Genomic DNA, 18,329 nt, shown 5'->3' on the forward strand with positions numbered 1-18,329 from the left:
CTGACCTGCTCTTCCCCAGCACAGCAGACCCATCAATGGCTTCCAAAGAACAATGGTACTTGGCAGCAGCCCGCCTTCTTGAATTTCTAGTTTTCCTGTTCTTTCCATCAGACTAAAAGCAGTGAAAACAATAACAACAAACAATCTAACTTCTCAGCCCCCTACTTTTGGTTGGGAACTACACATTTTGGTACGTCTTTCTGTAACCCAGCAGGACCCTATGGGTCTTTCCCGGGACAGGCCTTCCCCCATATCCTCTGCTTTAGCTCCTCTCTGAAGTACCTAGATAACAGTATTTGATGCACATTTCCTGAGTTGTTTTACAGAAGTGAAAGCCCCCCCCATTAAATGGAAGATGTTAACTACCTGATGACCATGAGCACATAGCCTCCTGGGGCCTAAGGACTGATAAGGTTAACCCCTGTGACACTGCCTGGTTACCTCACCATCAGCCAATCAGAGAAGTGTGTACCAGCTGATCACTTACCCTGGGACCCCCACTCCCTCACCTGGCTTTTACAAATGCTTTGCTGAAACGCTTCGGGGAGCCCGGGGCTTTTTAGGGCATGAGCCACCCATCTCCTTGTATGGCCCTGCAATAAACCTTTCTATGCTCCAAACTCCAGCGTTTTGCTGTGTTTGGCTTCACTATGCGTCAGGCACACGAACTCACGCTAACATCTCCTGAGCGGGGGCTGCAGTGTGGACTTGGCTCCTTCCTCATCTGTATTCTTCATGATGAGCAAGACATCTCCTATGGGGACAAACTGCCATCCAGGGAGTGCTTCAGATCCTGGCCTCACCAGACAGACAAGGTCTGCCTTCCCAGGTTTCCTCCCGCCCTCTCTGTCCAGCTCCAGCAGTGCATGGTCTCTGTGGTGAAAAATGAAGTGCCAGATCATCTGGGGCACGTGGCTGCTCTGTGATTCTTTCTGTTCTGCAGGCTTTTATATGTTGGTGTATTCTCAGGATAGGGGTATGATGGCTGCGGAGGTTCTAGATGTCACACCCAGACTCTGGCAACACTGCAAGAAAGAAGTCTATTTTTTTTTTCATTATTTATTTATTTATTTATTTAAGGCTGTGTTGGTTCTTCGTTTCTGTGCGAGGGTTTTCTCCAGTTGTGGCGAGCGGGGGCCACTCTTCATGGTGGTGCGCAGGCCTCTCACTGTCGCGGCCTCTTGTTGCGGAGCACAGCTCCAGACGCGCAGGCTCAGTAGTTGTGGCGCATGGGCTTAGTTGCTCTGTGGCACGGGGATCTTCCCAGACCAGGGCTCGAACCCGTGTCCCCTGCATTGGCAGGCAGACTCTCAACCACTGTGCCACCGGGGAAGCCCAGAAGCCTATTTTTGTGGCTCTTTCTTTAGGAACCAGGAAGCTTTTTCTGCAAGGTCCTGGAAGCCTTCCCTTCAGGTCTCATTGGCTGGTCCTAAACTACATGCCCACTTCTAAACCTGTAACCAACAAGGTGGTGAAGAACCATATTGGCTTATACCAATTTTGGGGAGTTGTTATGGGTTGAACTGTGTCCGCATTTCCCATCCCCCAAATTTACATGTTGAAGTCTTAACCTGCAGTACTTCTGAATGTGACCTTATTTGGAAATATGGTCATTGTAGATGTATTAGTTAAGATGAGGTCATACTGGAGTAGGGTGGACCCCTACTCCAATATGATTGTTTTCCTTATAAAAAGGGAAACTTGGACACAGGGAGACCTACACACAGGGAGAACAGTATGTAAAGATGAAGGCAGGTATTGGGGTGATGCAGCGGAATCCAAGGAACACCAAAAATTGCCAGCAAACCACTAGGAGCTAGGGGAGAAGCTGGGAGTAGATCCTTCCTCACAGCTGTTAGAAGGAACCAGCCCTTCAGACACATTGATCTTGGACTTCTAGCCTCCAGAACTGTAAGACAATACATTTCTTTTGTTTAAGTCACTCACTTTTGGTACTTTATTATGGCAGCCCTAGCAAACTAATACAGAGGTAGACTAGACGTTGGGGAGTGGGAATCATCATGATCACTACATTTGCCATCAGGTAATGAATGTTATACTAATATCACTACTATGATGTACACTTAAAATATGAGACAAGCAGGATCATGAGATAGTAACTGCCCAGGCTTTGGAATCCGAAGGTCTGGGTTCAAGCTGTATCCCTGACTAGTTATGTGACTTTGGGCAAATCAACTTAAGCCCTCTGAACCACTAAACTGTAAACACAGCTACTGAACTTGAGATAAGATACCAATTATTAGCATGGAGAAATTCAAAGATATTCCCCTTTCCCAGCCCACCAAAGAGAAACCATCCCCCTTAATTTCTACCTGGTTCCATTCTATTCCTACCTCAATACTCTCCCACCCCTCCTCCACATCAGGAGAGTAAAGAGTTGAGAGAAAAAATGCAGGAGGTGAAAAAAATAAAGTTGTGAAGGCTAGAGGTAGAGAGTCATAATTTTGGGGGCATTTTGGCTAGTGAGGGGCTTCAGAGAGGGTGGAGTATAAGAGAATTAGGAAGGAGAGAAAACATTTCCAAGGAGATTTGCTGGGGGTTATGGGTTGGATTCACCTTTGTGTTTTTCAAAACGTTCTAGTAAAGAATATAATTCCTGAGCTCTAGAGAGAGAATGAAGTTGGATCACAAACTCACTTTCCTGGGAAACTTAATGAAAAAATCACAAAATTAAAACCAACCTCCCCCTCCCACCTACCCCACCCCACAAATAAAAACCAGCAGCAGCCAATCAAGGAAAGGGGTACAACTTCATGCCAAAAAGTCCAAAGAGTGACGGTCAAGGAACAAAGCAAGGAAGTCTGGCTTGACTTGCCATGACTTGTAAACTTTCCAGAAGAATGCGAGTGAACAAAATTCTGAGAATTCACACAACTATGCCTCCATCTGGAGCAAGAGTGACAAAGGCAGGGCTGCCAGCTTAAATATAGAATATCTAGTGAAATGTGAATTTCAGATAAACAATGAATAATTCTTTGTTCATTGCAATATAATTTTAAATTATACTTATAAATATTATAATATTTATTCCATGCAATACTTGGGACTTACAGATCCTAAAAAACTATTTTTTTCTTTATCTGAAATTCAAATTTAACTGGGAGTCCTGATATTATTATTATTATTATTATTATTATTATTATTATTATTATTAAATCTGGCAACACTAGACAGAGGTAATAAGCAGATACTCTGTAGAAAATTAAAAACAAAACATAAGCACCTCAAGTAGAAGCCCCTAACTACCCTAGAAAGGTCTCATTAGCAATAGGACTTAACATTCCTCAGGCTCCTTTCTGAAGGGGGGTTATTAGGGACCATTCTAAAGTCTTAGGGGAGCTGCCTATAGCTTAAATAAAATCCCAGGAGAGAAAGCCAAAATCCTCCAGGTTTATACATGAGTCCTCCTCCTTACTGCACCTTCAGGATATAAAAAATTGGAGAGACTTGCATTACCCCAGTTTCTAGAGCTTGGAGAAGACAAACAGCCTTTGGGTACATTGGGACAGAGTCCACAAAGGAAGTTTTGTCAGAGGTACCTACATTATAATGACCAAAGCAAAAAGAAATATGTAAATATGAAAGCAAGCAACACGTAGAAGGCAAAGGATAGATGAAGAACACTGCCTAGAAGAAAAACCCAAGGAATAAAAGAAAATTCCCTCTAGCCATTTTGAAGCAGCTGTTTTTGTCCAGTTGGCCGTTCACCAGATTTTTATAGCAATGAAAGAAAAAGAAAAGAAAGAAATGGCCTTAGATCTTTGATTAGCCCTCTACTTCTGGGAATTCATGCTCAAGGAGAAAATGAAACAAACAAAAACAATATATGTTTAGGGATATTTCTACTGTTGTCTACAATCATAAGCAAAAATGATTTATATAGTCAAAAATTGGTTGGGTAAAGGATGGAAATTCATACAGTAGAATACCTTGTAGTGTTGAGATTGAAGACTGGGATTTCAAAATTTCTGAGTGAAAATAATTAGGATATGAAGCAACATGTAAAGGAAGACCCCACTCACTTTCATTTTTGGCTGCACCATGTGGCTTGTGGGATCTTAGTTCCCTGACCATGGATTGAACCCGGGCCCTTAGCAGTGAGAGCATGGAGTCTTAACCACCGGACCACCAGGGAATTCCCAAGGAAGACCCTTTTGATGCTGATCTGCATACCTGCAGTTGTGTACTTACGTTTGGAAAAGTGCCCAAGAGAGTGTTTGCTAAGATGTTATCAATGGCTGTCTCGGGATGATGGGATTTGTCATTTTTCACTCTCATTTCTCATTCTCTGCATTTCTCTGTATTGAGTTGACTTTTTTCTTCTACATCATATATATATTGATTTTATTTAAAAAAAAAAACAAACAGCTTGTATTCCCTTCTGCCTTTCTTGGGCTCAGGGGACTTGCAAGGTCCCTGAAGCCATCTGGGATGAGATGGACCAGACAGAATGAAACCAGGTCACGTTTGCTTTGTAATGAGTGGCCGAACACCTTGCCTGGCCTTAGGACAGTTCTATAGCCTTGAGCCTTTGGGAAGTTTCAGCAACAGCTGCTTGACCTAAAGCTACCGATGACCAGCTGGGCAGGCAGCTGTTGGGACGTCGGACTTGTGGCAGATGACCTGTTTTGGAAAGCAGCACCAGCAACTTTTTGGGCAGGCAATCTTGGGCAATTATTTCTCCTCTCTTGCTCAGTTTCTCTGTCCATAAAATACAGTTAATGGAGCCTACACTATAGGGTCATAGTAGGAATCAGAAAAAATAATATACTAGAAAGATACTCCATAAATGTCAGTTTCCCTCTTTAAAGTCTTTCCACTGTGCTGTTAAAATTAGATTTTTAAAATTTTATTGGTGATTGGACCTTGGGTTGAGGGCAAATTTACAAGGAAATGTTTGTGGAGGATAAATGGCCTCCCTGTCCCCTGGTCCATATCCACACATCTAGCCTTCAACACAACTTAGGATTTCACTACTGGTGGGAGACTTATAACTCAAGTATTTGTTTCCAGAACTTGATTTCCCTGTGCATTATCTTATTTGATATGTGGGAAGCAAGAGAATTCTACTGTAACTTCTATGAATAGAGCATGATTAAACAGTTGTCAGGAAATCAGAACAAAGGGAAAGCTTTGCACTGAAAAGGCTCACAGTCAAGGTTGAGAGGTCAGAATGGCGTTTGTCATCTGAGATGAGTAGGGTTTCCATTTCCCCCACGGGGTGACGGGCTCTTGTTTCCCAGGTCTTCATCTCTGGATTTCAGCTCAATTAAACAGCAGTCAGCCTGCTGCCCTGGGTGGAAACACAAGTTGAGCACATTCGGTTCCTTCTAGCTTATTCAGAGCAGCAATTTGGATTTTAAAAAATAATTAAGGTGAGTGAACCAGCCCTCCATGTTGTTTTTGGAGGGACAGTCTGTCCCAGGGTACGGTGAACACATTCTCTCTGAAGTCAGCTAACACAGGAACCCAGCAAAACGGAGTTGTTCACAGGATCAGTTTTGGAAACAGCGTTTAAAACAAAGACTATTTCATGGCAATTAGTATATCAAAGAAGTGAACTCAGAGAGCTGAGTTCCATTTCAGGCACCAAGCCTATAGCCATGGAATCCAGGATTCATCCCAGCAAATAACACACCTGCACATAGTCCAAGCAATTTCTCCCTCAGAGGACAACATCTGCTTTTTTCACCAATGTCAGTGTTTAGAAAAGATGGTTTAGAAAAGTCAACCTAGGTGTGTGCTTAGGCCAGGGGCTTCAGAATTTAAAAATGCATGAAGGTCCAGGTGATTACTTTCCCAAGTCAGAGGCCCTCCACTAGGTAAATTTCATCTCTGTCCAGTGGGTGTGCATCTGCACGGGGCTTGACAATATCTTGACCCTCATCAACCTTCTCTGGATGCGAGGGGAATCAACGTCCTCGGTGTGGGAGGAGGGGGATGAGGCGGCGTCTTGGGTTGAACACGATTAGGAAATGAGGACGCTGATGAATCAACCATGAATCAACCACCACCAAATGGTCAATCATTGAGACCAAGCTCTTCAGAATTTCCGTCATTGGTAACCATGGGATTAGTAACTTGGCCCATATTGTGAGGGACTGTGTGTGTGTGCATATGTGTGTGTGCATTCACACACATTAAGTGGACTAAGAGAACAGAAATAAAAGATTCCAAACAATTAGTTGCCCAATTAGCTGTCCTCGCAATTATGGGAATGAGACATTTAGTTAAAAACGCAATGATTGTTTAAATTAAATTGCCCGTTTTGAAAGCATCTTCCTGGCTCAGTCGCCGTGCCAACTGGTTCTCACAGTGGTGCCCTTGCTTTTGAGAGGCAGGCTCAATAGTCTCCCTTACAGCCAGGCCCAGTCTGCTTCCTTAACTAACAAGGTTGAAACCAGGGAGGGAAAGTGCTGTGACTGGGAGCTGGGAGCTCAGCTAGACTCCCTTTTCAGTGATTTCTCAGGCTTGAGGGTGGCCTGCCTGGCCTCTGCATGGGAGGAAATACTGCAGGCGGAGGCAGGGCAGGGTCAGAGTCTGGCTGATCAGGGACGTTTTGCAATCAGCTAAAGGTCTCTTTTTTCAAAGCATGGTGGTGAATAAGCAAAAATGAAAGACAAGTGAATATAAACAAACTCTCAGGTTCTAGAGATTTAACAGCATTACCGATCGAGGTCCTGCTGGATTCTTACCAGCATTTCCCACTGGCATCCAGAAATCCAAAAGGGGACAGAACATGAAAACTTTTCTTCCTCCTCTTCGTTTGCAAGTATCTGGTCTTGTGGACTGACCTGCTCACCCACCCAGGGCCCATCTCTAGGACACACAAGAACCTCGGGGTTTTTTGGCATCCTTTCCCCAGCCCCCCACTGCCTGCATCATGCCCACCCACTGCCCACCCATAAAGAGAGCACAACCTGAATACAATGGGCCCACTGTTCCCACATGTATCATTTTCACATCCCTGAGCTCAGAGCCGAGGGGAATCAGGATCCTGAAGGGCCTTGAGACCTCCTCCTAGACGGGTCTCTTCTGCCCTGGGTGGCTGCTCAGGTCCCAGAGCCCGGGGAGGGCTCTGTCCCAATAAACAATGAACAAATGCAAGCTTATCCGACATGGCCCTCCTGAGAAAGCCCCGCTGGCCAGCCCTTCTACTCTCCTGCCCTGTGAAATGTGTTGTTCATGATGTGTGTTACAGGACGGGAACCAGCACTTGCTTAAGAGCCAGCGGGGCGTTTGGATCTGGGTTTACTGTGGGCTCTGCTGCTTTGCGGCGGGGCGCGTTTGGACAGGTTACATAAACGTTCTGAACAGCACAGAGCCTCATCTATAAAATGGGGATCAAAAATGGTTATTGAGTTACTGTGAGGACTCAGTAAGTAAATGGTTGGGAGGGGTCTAGCACTGTGCCTGGGATATGGTAAGCACTCAAAAATGGTAACCTTTATTACTGTATATTTATTATTCCTTTCAAAAGGATGACTCAGTGTCAAAGCTGGGACTCCAGAGAAGATCGATCAACCTGTCAGCCTTGCACAGGCCCACTGGGCCCACTTCATGATCCACCCTCCACAGGGCCTCCAGCAGGGTCTTTCTAAACATGGAGTTATTAAACATACCTTTCATGCTACTTGAAGCCCTTCGGTGGCTGCCACTGAGGACAGGAGAGGGGCAGGGGCTTCTTGCAAGACGGAGGGTCCCTCTGAGTCCTGTGGGGTCTGGGTGGGCCCCTGAGCAGAGGCAAGGTGTGCAGGTCCAAATGAGGAGCCCGCCCACGAGGTAAGGGCCTGGGGGCCTGCATGCGTCAGCGTCCAGGGTTCCATCCAGGTCTGGAGAAGACTCAGGAACAGAATGGAAACAGAGATTTGGGACAGCCATTCCAGGATGTAAGGCAGGCTGGGAGGAGGGGAGGACCTGCACAACAGGGGGGCCCGAGAGTGACCATTGATCCTGGGGATGGGGGCAGATAGTGACCTCGCTCTGTCCCACCACCATGTGGCTGCTTTGCTTCCTAGGGTGTGAGGAGAAGTGTGGCAGTTTCCAGCAGCACCCGGGACAGCTTCAGTGGCTGGTGTGAGAAAGACACCCTCACCTCAGGCAGTTAAGATGCTTGGGTAGCCAGTCACAGAAACGGGCTTGAAAAATAGGGGTATTTGTTTTCTCACAATTCTAGAAGTCCAGGGGTAAGGCAGACTCCATGTGAAACTGAGCAGGACCCAGTGGGGCTCTTGGGCACAAAAGCCTTTCTGTGTCCTCCTGTTTTCTTGTTTGCAGGAAATAGGCTTCATTCAACCTCCATGGCCTTCCCTGATTTCCAACGGGCAGGTTCAAACAGTTGCTAATCAGGGAAGGGAGGGGATGCAGAGACAAGGGGGGAACAGTCAAGGTACAATAGCGTAGCCTTCGGGCAGGGTCCTGGTTCCCCCTCAAGGAATACAGACAACAATATCTTTGAGCTGTTTTGCAGATTCTGAAACCCCCTTAACGTGGGAGAAGTTAACTGTATGCTGCTCACAAGCACGTAGACTCCAGACCTACTGGAACCAGAAGGCTGATGATGCTGACTCCCACTTACCTCCCCACCAACCAATCAGAAGAATGTCCATGAGCTGATCAGGCCCTCTTTGAACCCTTACTATAAAACTCCTCATTATGCCCTCCAGGTCAGGATGCAGTTTTGAGGACATTAGCCCACTGTGGCCCCTTTTGCCTGGCAAAGCAATAAAGCTATTTTTTTCTACTTCACCCAAAACTCTGTCTCTGAGATTCAATTTCGTGTCAAGGTACAGAGGTTGGATTTCGACTACACAGGTGAGGGACTACGGGTGGCTCAACGATGTCATTAAGAATGCTGGCCGTCCTTGTGTCTGGGCTCTGCCATCCTTGCTGTGGACATCCTCCTAAGATGGTTTTCTTCAGAGTCTCCACATGGCTGCAGGGAAAATGGCAAGTACCTGCCTTCTTGTGAGGGTGGGGGATGAGTACAAGAGCCCCCTCCCCTAACCATGAAATGTAAATCTTTGCAGCCCGACCGGGCAACTTAGGGCACCCCAGAACCAATAACATGGTTTCCTGCTGGAGCTGGGTGGGTCCCAGAACAAACGTGAGACTGGACTGGAAGGGGGGCAGGGGAGAACTGTGGCTTGGGTAGGCAAGCAACCCCCCAACACGTCCTAACAGATACATGTCTCACCCTGGCACACGGGAAGCACTCCAGGCTTTTAGGACTGTGCTATCCTCTAGCTTCTTGAAGTTTGTTGGGATGCACCCAGGAGGCCCACAGGGCCCGTGCTTGCCCAGCTTCAAGACCAAAAAAGAGCCCAGAGTCAGCAACAGAGACATCTGTGTTTTAATGGATGGGGGAGCTTACACATCTGAAGTAAGCTCCTGGAGTGACACTCCATCGTGTGAGACGGATGGTGGGCAGGACGTGGTGGCAGTCTTCACTCCCAGGGGCACGGGGAGGTTGCCAGTTATAGGGGAGTGACATCAGGTGGGTTCATTAGTTAGCAGGGAAAACAGTAGAGGCGCACGCCCCTCACCACCCCTTTGAGAAGCTGTCGCTAGCTGGGGCAAGTATGTAGGAAGGTCAGTTATGTGTGTAGGGTGTAGGTGAAGCAGGCACTGGTTGAGCCGGGGATGTCCAGGGAGCAAGAGAACAGCCATCTTGAGTAGCCTGACCATAAGAAGACCCATGGCAACTTTGAGAGGTGGGCAAGGATTAGTCTACCTACTTGCCAGAAGGGGCTCAGACAGGTTAAGAAAGGACACAATGTTGCACGGGTGGAGGAGCAGCAGTGGGTCTTTCTTTCCCCTCCCTGCCCACTCGGAGCTTCTTCGTGGTCTAGAGCCCTATGGAGACCCAGAGGCCGTTGAGTTTTGGTTCTGTAGTTGACTGGTACATAGCAATGCACTCAGAGACAATCCCGCCACATGCACACCCTAGAACTTTGGTGCTAGACTTGTACCAACCCCCAGCCCTTAGCCGCCAACCAGGTGCTGCCCGGCACCCAGCTCTTCCCCTGCTTCCTACCCACAGGCAATGCTTTTTCACGTTTTCCCTTCCTACCTCTGTGTACCTTTGTCTAGTGACTCCCCACTATCAGTTAATGATGAAGTCCTCCCAGTGTGGGTGTGACAGGCAGGGGACAGGGAGGAGGGAGAGAAGGACATTCCTATACAGAGAGGCTGGGGCAGCTTGAGGCTACATGGCAGTGAAGCCCATCGGGGCAGATTTGAGTGGATCAGTACAGGTCCTGCCCCTGGAATGTCGATGCCATTAAAGCAAACACACTGACTCAGCCATTGGAATATGTGGTTCCTTCCAAGAAGTTTCCCTGTTGACGTTTGGTGCAAAATAAGGGATTGGAAACAGGACTTTGGACAAGCTGGTTTTCAAAGTAGCCAAGGGGCAGAGTCCACTTGTGGGCTGGAGGGGCCTAACCTTTGCTCCTGGAGGGGTGCAGGGAGATGTGGGGGGTGTGGCCTTTTTCTCTTTCTTCCTCCTATTCTGATGGGAGAACCAGAGTCAAGGAATATCCATTCCATCCCCCTGCCCTGGACAAGGGGCCTTCCCTTCCCAGGTGCCAGCAAGAGGCTCTGGGCTCCTCTGGCCATTCAGACGCCCACCCTCCATGTCAGTGAGTGCCTTGCTCTTTCAGGCTCTTTCTCTCCTTTTCCAAAGGGAGTCTCCCACACTTGGGTGACTCCCGCTGGGGATTTCTGGGCACCCTGAGGTTTCTACTGCCTTTTGGATTTCCTGAGGCTGGAACAAATGTAGTCCCCAGAGGAGTGGGTGATGTCCTGGAACACGGGTTAGGAGAACTGCAGCTGAGGGCCTGCTCCGCTGTTAGCATCTGAGTGAACTGGGGAAAGTCACTGAACCCCACTGTGCCGCAGTTTCCTCATCTGCCAAGGAAATTTTAACACCACCTGCCTTTTCTTCCTGGTTTTTAAGAAGATTACACACAATAACAAGGATGAAAATTCCATGCAAACTTAAAGATGTTTCATGAATGTCAGGTGGCGCTTTTAGTGACCCCAGTGCTGTGCCTTGTGATTTCTCCCTATTTGGAAAGAAGAGCATGGGAGCGGGCAGCACGGCATTCAGTGAGGGGGTTATTCTCCGTAGGTGCCATTGTAATTGGGAAGCCATCTGGAGCGGAAGCTGGGAAAACATGAATTCGAGTCCCAGCTTCCACATCAGTAGGCCAATTTAGCAAGTCCCTTCTCTGGCTTCTAGCAGGCGGAGGGGTGTCAGATGACCACCAAGGCTCCTCCTGGCTCCTGTTCTGTGAATTTTATTGAAATCCTTATCTCTACAGCCAGAGTTATAACCAGGTTCCCACCTAGAGCTTCGACTTTAAAAAAAAGGGCTCTATTGAGGTGCAATTGACATACGACAAACTAGGGACCCGACCTTTGGCCAATGTGGAGCAAACGGGCTAGAGTCCCTTTGGTTATGCGTGTAGGGTGTCTTGGAAGGTCTGTTATAGCCTCACCTGTTAGAGAAAATGTAGCTGCTTCCCAGCTGACACCTCTGCAATCCCAGAACCTCACCCGGATTAGAGAAAGCGGGGCCATATTTTCTAATTATCCCTACAATTCCGACAAGGCCGCTGTTCCTTAAGTCTAAAGGGATTTGAAGTTGTTCTAATCTGGCTGGGCTCATGTCACACGGCGCTGGCTTTCAGATTTCCCGTTATTGGAAGTGCATTAACATTCCCTCAAGATCATAATGGGGCTAAGAGGGGCCTCCAGGCCTGTGACAGGGAGAGAAGGAACTCAGAGAGGGAGAGCACTTAAAAATAGGAACTAAGTCTTGGAGTCCTGACTCTTTCTGCAAAGAAGTAGGTCTTGTCTAACTCCTCCATGGTCCTTGAGAGAGCCAACAAGATGGAGGGGGCGTGGGATGAGTCAAAGAGTGGCAACGCGCCGAAGCTCATCTGTGAAGCTGGGATGAAGCAGATTAATCCTATACTTAGGTTACAAGAAAAAAGGAGTCTTCCAACTAATTCTAGATCATCAGCCATGTAATCGATCTCTCTGTGTCTGTTGAAAATAATGTTATAAAAAATAATGATGCAAGAAAGGTCTCCAGGAGACCAGCTTCCCATCCTCTGCACTATTGGCATTTGGGCCACAACATTCTTCGTTGCAGGACCGTCCGGTACATTGTAGGACGATTATCAGCATCCCTGGTCTCTACCCATTAGATGTCAGTAGCACCCCACCCCTAGTTATGACAACTGTCTCCAGACAAGGCTGAATGTCCCCTGGAGGGAAAAATTGTTCTTTTTTGGGTTTTAAAAAATGGTCCCATTTTGTTCTTAAAAAAAAGTAATTACAGACTATTGTCTTAGATTTGTTGTGTGACTGTTACCTGCCAGGCTATGGGTTAAGGGCCTTACAGACAAGATCTTGTTTATCCGTGGCTAGTGGATTACAAGGGTCTTTTATTTTCTTCTCTTATTGTGGGAAACACATAAAGCAACAGCGTCTTCCAATTTCTCTAGTTAATTTGCAGATTCTCTCTCTGCCTCCTGCCCTGCCCAGCAAGGAGGAGGGGCAGTGTCGGGCAGGGAGGAGAGGTGAGATGCCTGGCCCGGTCACTTCCAAATCAGGAGTGTGCTTTTGGAAGCCTTCTCATCCTGTTTGAGCCTCATTTATAAAAAGAGGATAATGATGCCTGCCTTGCAAGCCTATGAGGCTTAGAAAACAAAATTTGGTAGGAGGGAACATGGCTACTTTGCTTCCCTCTCTCCCGTCAGTGCCTGGCCACTGGGCCTGGTTCAGAGTAGATGATCGATAACGCTCCTGGAATGAATAGGTTGATGAAGAAAAATGTCTGCATCTGTCACAGGCCCTGGCACCGAGGTGTCTGATAAATACTTCCTGGCTGACCATGTCTGCGATGCAGACAGGCAAAGGACAGAGGCAGCAGCAGGCACCAGAGGCTGTAGAGAGTGGTATGCGAACCAGAACCGCCCCTGCCCTTGCGGGAGTTTGTGATCCAGGAGGATGGGAATGACAATGAACAAGAATTACATATCACTGAACAATTACAAGTGTGAAAAGTGCCACTAAGCGGGTGTTCAGAGTCACTCACATCTCACACTTGCCCAGACACATGTAAGCACGCCGGCTACAGCTGTGGGCTAGCCTGTGGGATTGTGGTGAGCCAAAGATCTGGGCTCTAGGGAAGTTTTAGAGAGGTTTTCATCTCTTTTAAAGCTTAAAACAGTGAACTTTAATAAAAGAAAACATTTCCATTGAGCTTTTAAGTACTTAATAGGAGTTAAAAGTAAGGCGAATAAAATAGTCTGTTGTGTTTCAATTCAGTAAGTGCTCCCTTTGATCAACTTCATTGTCCTTTAAGATTGGGATTAATGTCTGTCTGCATTTGGAAAAGGTCACATTAGCCCAAAGGCTGGTGGATGTCAGGAGAAAGGCAGCCACAGGTACTGGGAATGCCAACAGGAGCCTGGGCTCTGTGAGGCTGCATCCAAACCCCCGCCCTCCCGTGTCTTTAGTGTCACCCTCCCAACCCTGCCAAGCCTCAGTTTCCTCTTGTGTAAAGTGGGCGTGGTACTGCCGTGCAAGGTTGTGTTGAGGATTAAGAGAGCTACAGTACGTATGGAAAGCACCTGGCACACTGCATGGCATGAGGAAGGTCAGTTAATGATGACCCCTCCCCTCTTCCCTGGCCTGAGTCAGACTGGGAGCTCTTGGAGGGCAGGGCCTGGGGGCCACTCCCCTGAGCGCCCCTCGGTGTCCATTTGCTCTCAGATGCCTTCCCCTCCTTTCCCTGTGCTGCTGCCTACGTTTCCTAGGCTTCCTGGCAACAGGCTTTGGGCTAGTTTTACTCGTGGGAGCACTGATTGGAGATTGAACAGTGGAAAGAAAGGAGAAGCCAGGGTGTTTCTCTGTCTTTTCCTCCCTCTTCTGTTTTAGTGATGTTTTTTGGTCTCCTCTGATAGCCCCTCCTGCTATGGTCCAGCACCACCTGGCAGGTGGCTTCTGGCTTCTGGCTTCTGATAACCATTTTCTTCCTGATCCATCTGTCCCTCAACTTCCTGCTGTTGCCAAGCTCCCAGCTGTTTCACACCTCCTAGTAGGCTTCCAAGCGTTCCCATCTTCTGTGTAAGCAATCCCCTGAACTGAATTCCCTCCATGAGAAATGCCTAGCATGGCTATTTCCCCGACAGGAGCAGACTGACATATCCATGTCTCCAGCCTCTGACCATGGCAGGAGTTCGCTAATCTCTTATTGGCCAAGTGCGTTTTCTATTATAATATTCTAAAAAGGTGGAATTTGACCACATCTTCCAGGCCTTCCCCTTGGCGCTCCTTCATTTTCCATAACCTTAGCAATCAGAAGCATGAGGAACAACTAAAGTAAGGGCCAGTCCCTTACTTTTCTTACTTAGAAAATCTATGACCAAATCTTGAAAGTTCTGAAAATTCTATTTCATTTTGTTAAGCCCCAGCTTCTAATTAGATCCATTTACATAACCAGTATAATCAGTGAGCCAAAATTAAATATCCCCAACTCCTGACCTTCTAATCAATCACAAATCACGAGTGAAAAAGGCCAGTGCAAGTGGAAAAATCAGTTCCAGGAAGCCTGCTCTGTCCATCAGTTCTGTCAGGCTCTGCACAGTGGCAGGACCCAAGCCCCCAGCCGGGAGAATGCAAACAAGTCATTTCCAATGACGTCCTGTCAGCAGAAGAATTAGTCTTCAAGGAGATTTAAGAAAAATAAAACCTGATTTCAAATGATTGGGAAAAAATGGCATTCGTGGTCTCCTGAACATGCCGGGGGCCCGGAGCCTGCAGGGGTGAGACTGGAAGTCCAGGAATGGAGAGGGTCACCCTGTCCCTGCCAGCAGCTGCCTCCTCCGTGGCAGGTCTCCAACTCTGGAGACAGACCCACCTGGGTTCAAATCCTGCCTCTGTGCCTTACCAGCTGTGGAGTCCTGGGTGAGTGTTGGACTCAGTCAGAGCCTCAGATTCCTCCTCTGTGAAATGGGCTCCTCTATCCTAGTCCTAGAAAGTGCCGTAGTACTGATGAGGTGCCTAACAAAAGGCCCAGTATCCTCTCTTTGAACACCGATTAAGGACCCAGGCCAAGCCTAGTGAGCGCCTGTAAGTACAACTGCTCTGTGTTGACTTGCCTAGTTGTATTTAAAGAAAGCTTCCTGTGCTTCGGGAGTGTCTGTGGGGGGAACAAAACTAGAGAAAACCCCTGTGGTGTGTCTCAGTCACTGCCACTCTGGCTGTGGTCTGCGTACTTGGTTAGTCAAGGCGTCCCTCCTCCTCCTCTCTCCTCCCCTCTTCCCTCCCTTCCCCTCCTCTCTCATCTTCTTCCCTCCCCCATACTTTCCTCCTATTCTGCATTTTCTCCTCCTCTCCTTCTCTTTCTTGCTCTCTCCTCTCCTCTCCCCTCCCCTCCTAACCCCTCCCCTCCCCTCCCCTCCCTTTCCTTCCCCTCCTCCCCTCTCCTCCTCCCTCCCCTCCCCCGGTGTCATCATCACTTCCTGGCCTCAAGAGTGTCTGTGACAGCTGGCCACTCCTTCAGCCCCAGCCCCAGCCCAGCCTCCCGCCCCAGCAGGAAGGTAAGATGAAGGGGGTGACACTTGGCCATCGGAGGGTGGCAGTGGGCAATGGGAGAGGCATGTGGGCTTTGCCATCACTGCTCTGTCACCTCATGTGCAGCAGGCCCAACCCAAACCCATGACCTTCTCTCTGGCCCCTCTCCCCTCGACTGCTAAGCCGCATTGAGTCTCCTCCTTCTCCCTCTTCCCCAAACTCACACCATCCTGTTGCCTCACCTCCTCTGGGGGCTTTGTGCAGCCATCACCTAGTGCAGGGGCCCCTCCCAGCGCCTCTCACCTCCCTCCCTCCCTCCCTGCAACCACTCCCTGGCCCTGAGGTGGGTCCCTCGCTGCCTCTCCTGGGAATGACACTGTAACAGCCTCTGAGCAGGTAATCCTGAGTCCCTCTGCCCGCCTCCATCCGTCCTGCCGACAGTGGCCGAGCATTACTCCTGGTCCATGAATCGGATCGCATCACTTGCTGCTCAGGAGCCTGCACTGGCCGCCATGATGCTTCCACTGAGGCCCGGCAAGGCCTTCACAGCCTCCCTCGGCTGACTAACGACCTTCCCCACCTGGCCTCCTCACGTACCCTCACAGCAGGTGCTCCACTCCCCCACCCCAGCCCTCTTCACCTTTTCTGCCCCCTGACTTTGTTCACGTCACTTCCTTCTCCACTGTGCCCTGTCTCCATCACCCACCGCCATCCTCCAGGGCCCAAATGCGTCCCCCGTCACGAAGCAGCTCCAGAAAGTGTGACGCCACTTCTGTTACAGGGCTCAGCCACACAGGCAGTGGCCCCGATGCCACGTGGCAGGAAAAGTGTGTGGGTGGGTCACGTGACCTTTGGCTACCTGCAGAGGTAGACCCGGCTTTTGCTTGAGAGTGTTCGTGGGTGACACATGGGTGAGTACACGTTTAAAGTGAATCATGCTTTACCTGAACAAGGTAGGGTTTGTCAGTGTGCTTGCCAAGCACCTGAGGGCGCCCACCTAGGGAGCTTGTAACAACACACATGCCTGGACCCTGCCCATGACCTCAAAGCCAGAATCTTGAAAGGCGTGTGGGGAGCAGGAATCTGTATTCTTAGTAAGTCCTCCTAGTGATCTTCCCATCTGAGGATTGGAGTAAGGATCTCAGTGTTGAAGCTTTTAGAAAGCAAAGAGTTTTAATGAAGGGAATCACTATCTCATTATGTATGTATGTATGTATAGATATGTGGGATTGGGGTGGAGAATGTGTATATATATATATATATATATATGTGTATATGTGTATACGTAATATACACACACATGTGGTCGTCCCTCAGTATCCGAGGGGATTGGTCCCAGGCTACCCACGGATACCAAAGTCCGTGGATGTTTAAATCCCTTATATAAAATGGCATAATACAGTTGACCCTCTACATTTGCAGGTTCTGAACCCACGGATTCAACCAAGCGGAGATCTAAATTCAGAACCTGTGGATACAGAGCGCTGAGGGTAATAAGGGTAACTGTTGGTTCAGTTACTGTGCTAAGATCTTATTCAATCCTGACTACCCCTTATGAATCACGGTCCTTATTCCTCATTTTGCAGATGGACAAACAGAGGCTCAGAGGGGGGAAGTAACTGCCAGACTGTCACACAGCTGAAGAGAGGTGGGGCAGGATTTGATCCAAGGGCCGATAGAGAAGTCCGTGCTTAAACCACTCAGCGGCACTGCCCATTTGTGCACTGGGATTTTCATGTGACAGGTTCTCTTTAACTTTCAAGATCAGGCCCCCTGGTTTATGTTAACCCCAGTCTCTCTCCTGACACCCCTTGGAGGCTGGGGTCCTGAAGGTCTGGGAGCCTTTCCCACCAAGGTGACCCCTTCCACTCTGTCCCCAGACAGCCTTGTCAGTATCAGGGTGAGGCATTTGTGTCATGATTTGGTTTTGAAATAGGCTGAGGGGACAGAAATAGGAGGCAGGGGACTTGCCCTACCTTATCCGCAGTGAGTGCAGGACTGGGAGGCCAGCCCTGGCCCCCAAGACCTGCCCTTGCTTTAAAATGGGTGCCTCAATCCTGACTACTTCTGATGAGTTCAGATGCATCTTAGTTGAAAAAGAAGGATCAGCAGAATGAATACTGCCACAACCGGTCTTTCATACCATATGTAAAGGAATTCAGTTACTCTTCATCTGTGGAAAAAAAATATACTGAGAAAATCCCAGTTGGGAAAGGGGAGTTTTAAATGATATTGTTTGTTTTCTCTCATTGAACGCAGATGTACAGTGTTTCCAAAACACCCTGTGGACAGGAAATGCTGCAGGGTGGAGGGGGTCCTGGGGTTTAAGGCCGGGCTTCTTTGCTACAGGAGTTTTCAGGGCTTTAAAGACACTCATTCTCACTGTACATTTCTAAGAAGGCGATATAGCTCTCAGCATTTCCGAAGTTCATTTGACCATGAACCGTTTCGCAGAATCTTGAGTGGCTAACATTCCCTAGAATATACTTTGCAAAAACTAGGATCAAATACTACTAATAAGTATAACCCCTTACATGTGCAGAACACTTTTTAGCTAGTCCTCAATGATCTCGTTCAACAGAGTTTTCTTGAGCGACAAAAGAGAGGGTCATTTGAGGCTGTGGTGAGCAGGGGCAAGACTTGGGAGAGCGGTCATCTGGGGACATGGGTCTCCTAGATGGGGAAGCTGGGGACAAGGGGCCCACTTCACCAGT

The sequence above is a fragment of the Balaenoptera acutorostrata genome, chromosome 4, assembly GCF_949987535.1.
Source record: "Balaenoptera acutorostrata chromosome 4, mBalAcu1.1, whole genome shotgun sequence".
Lineage (NCBI taxonomy): Eukaryota > Metazoa > Chordata > Mammalia > Artiodactyla > Balaenopteridae > Balaenoptera > Balaenoptera acutorostrata.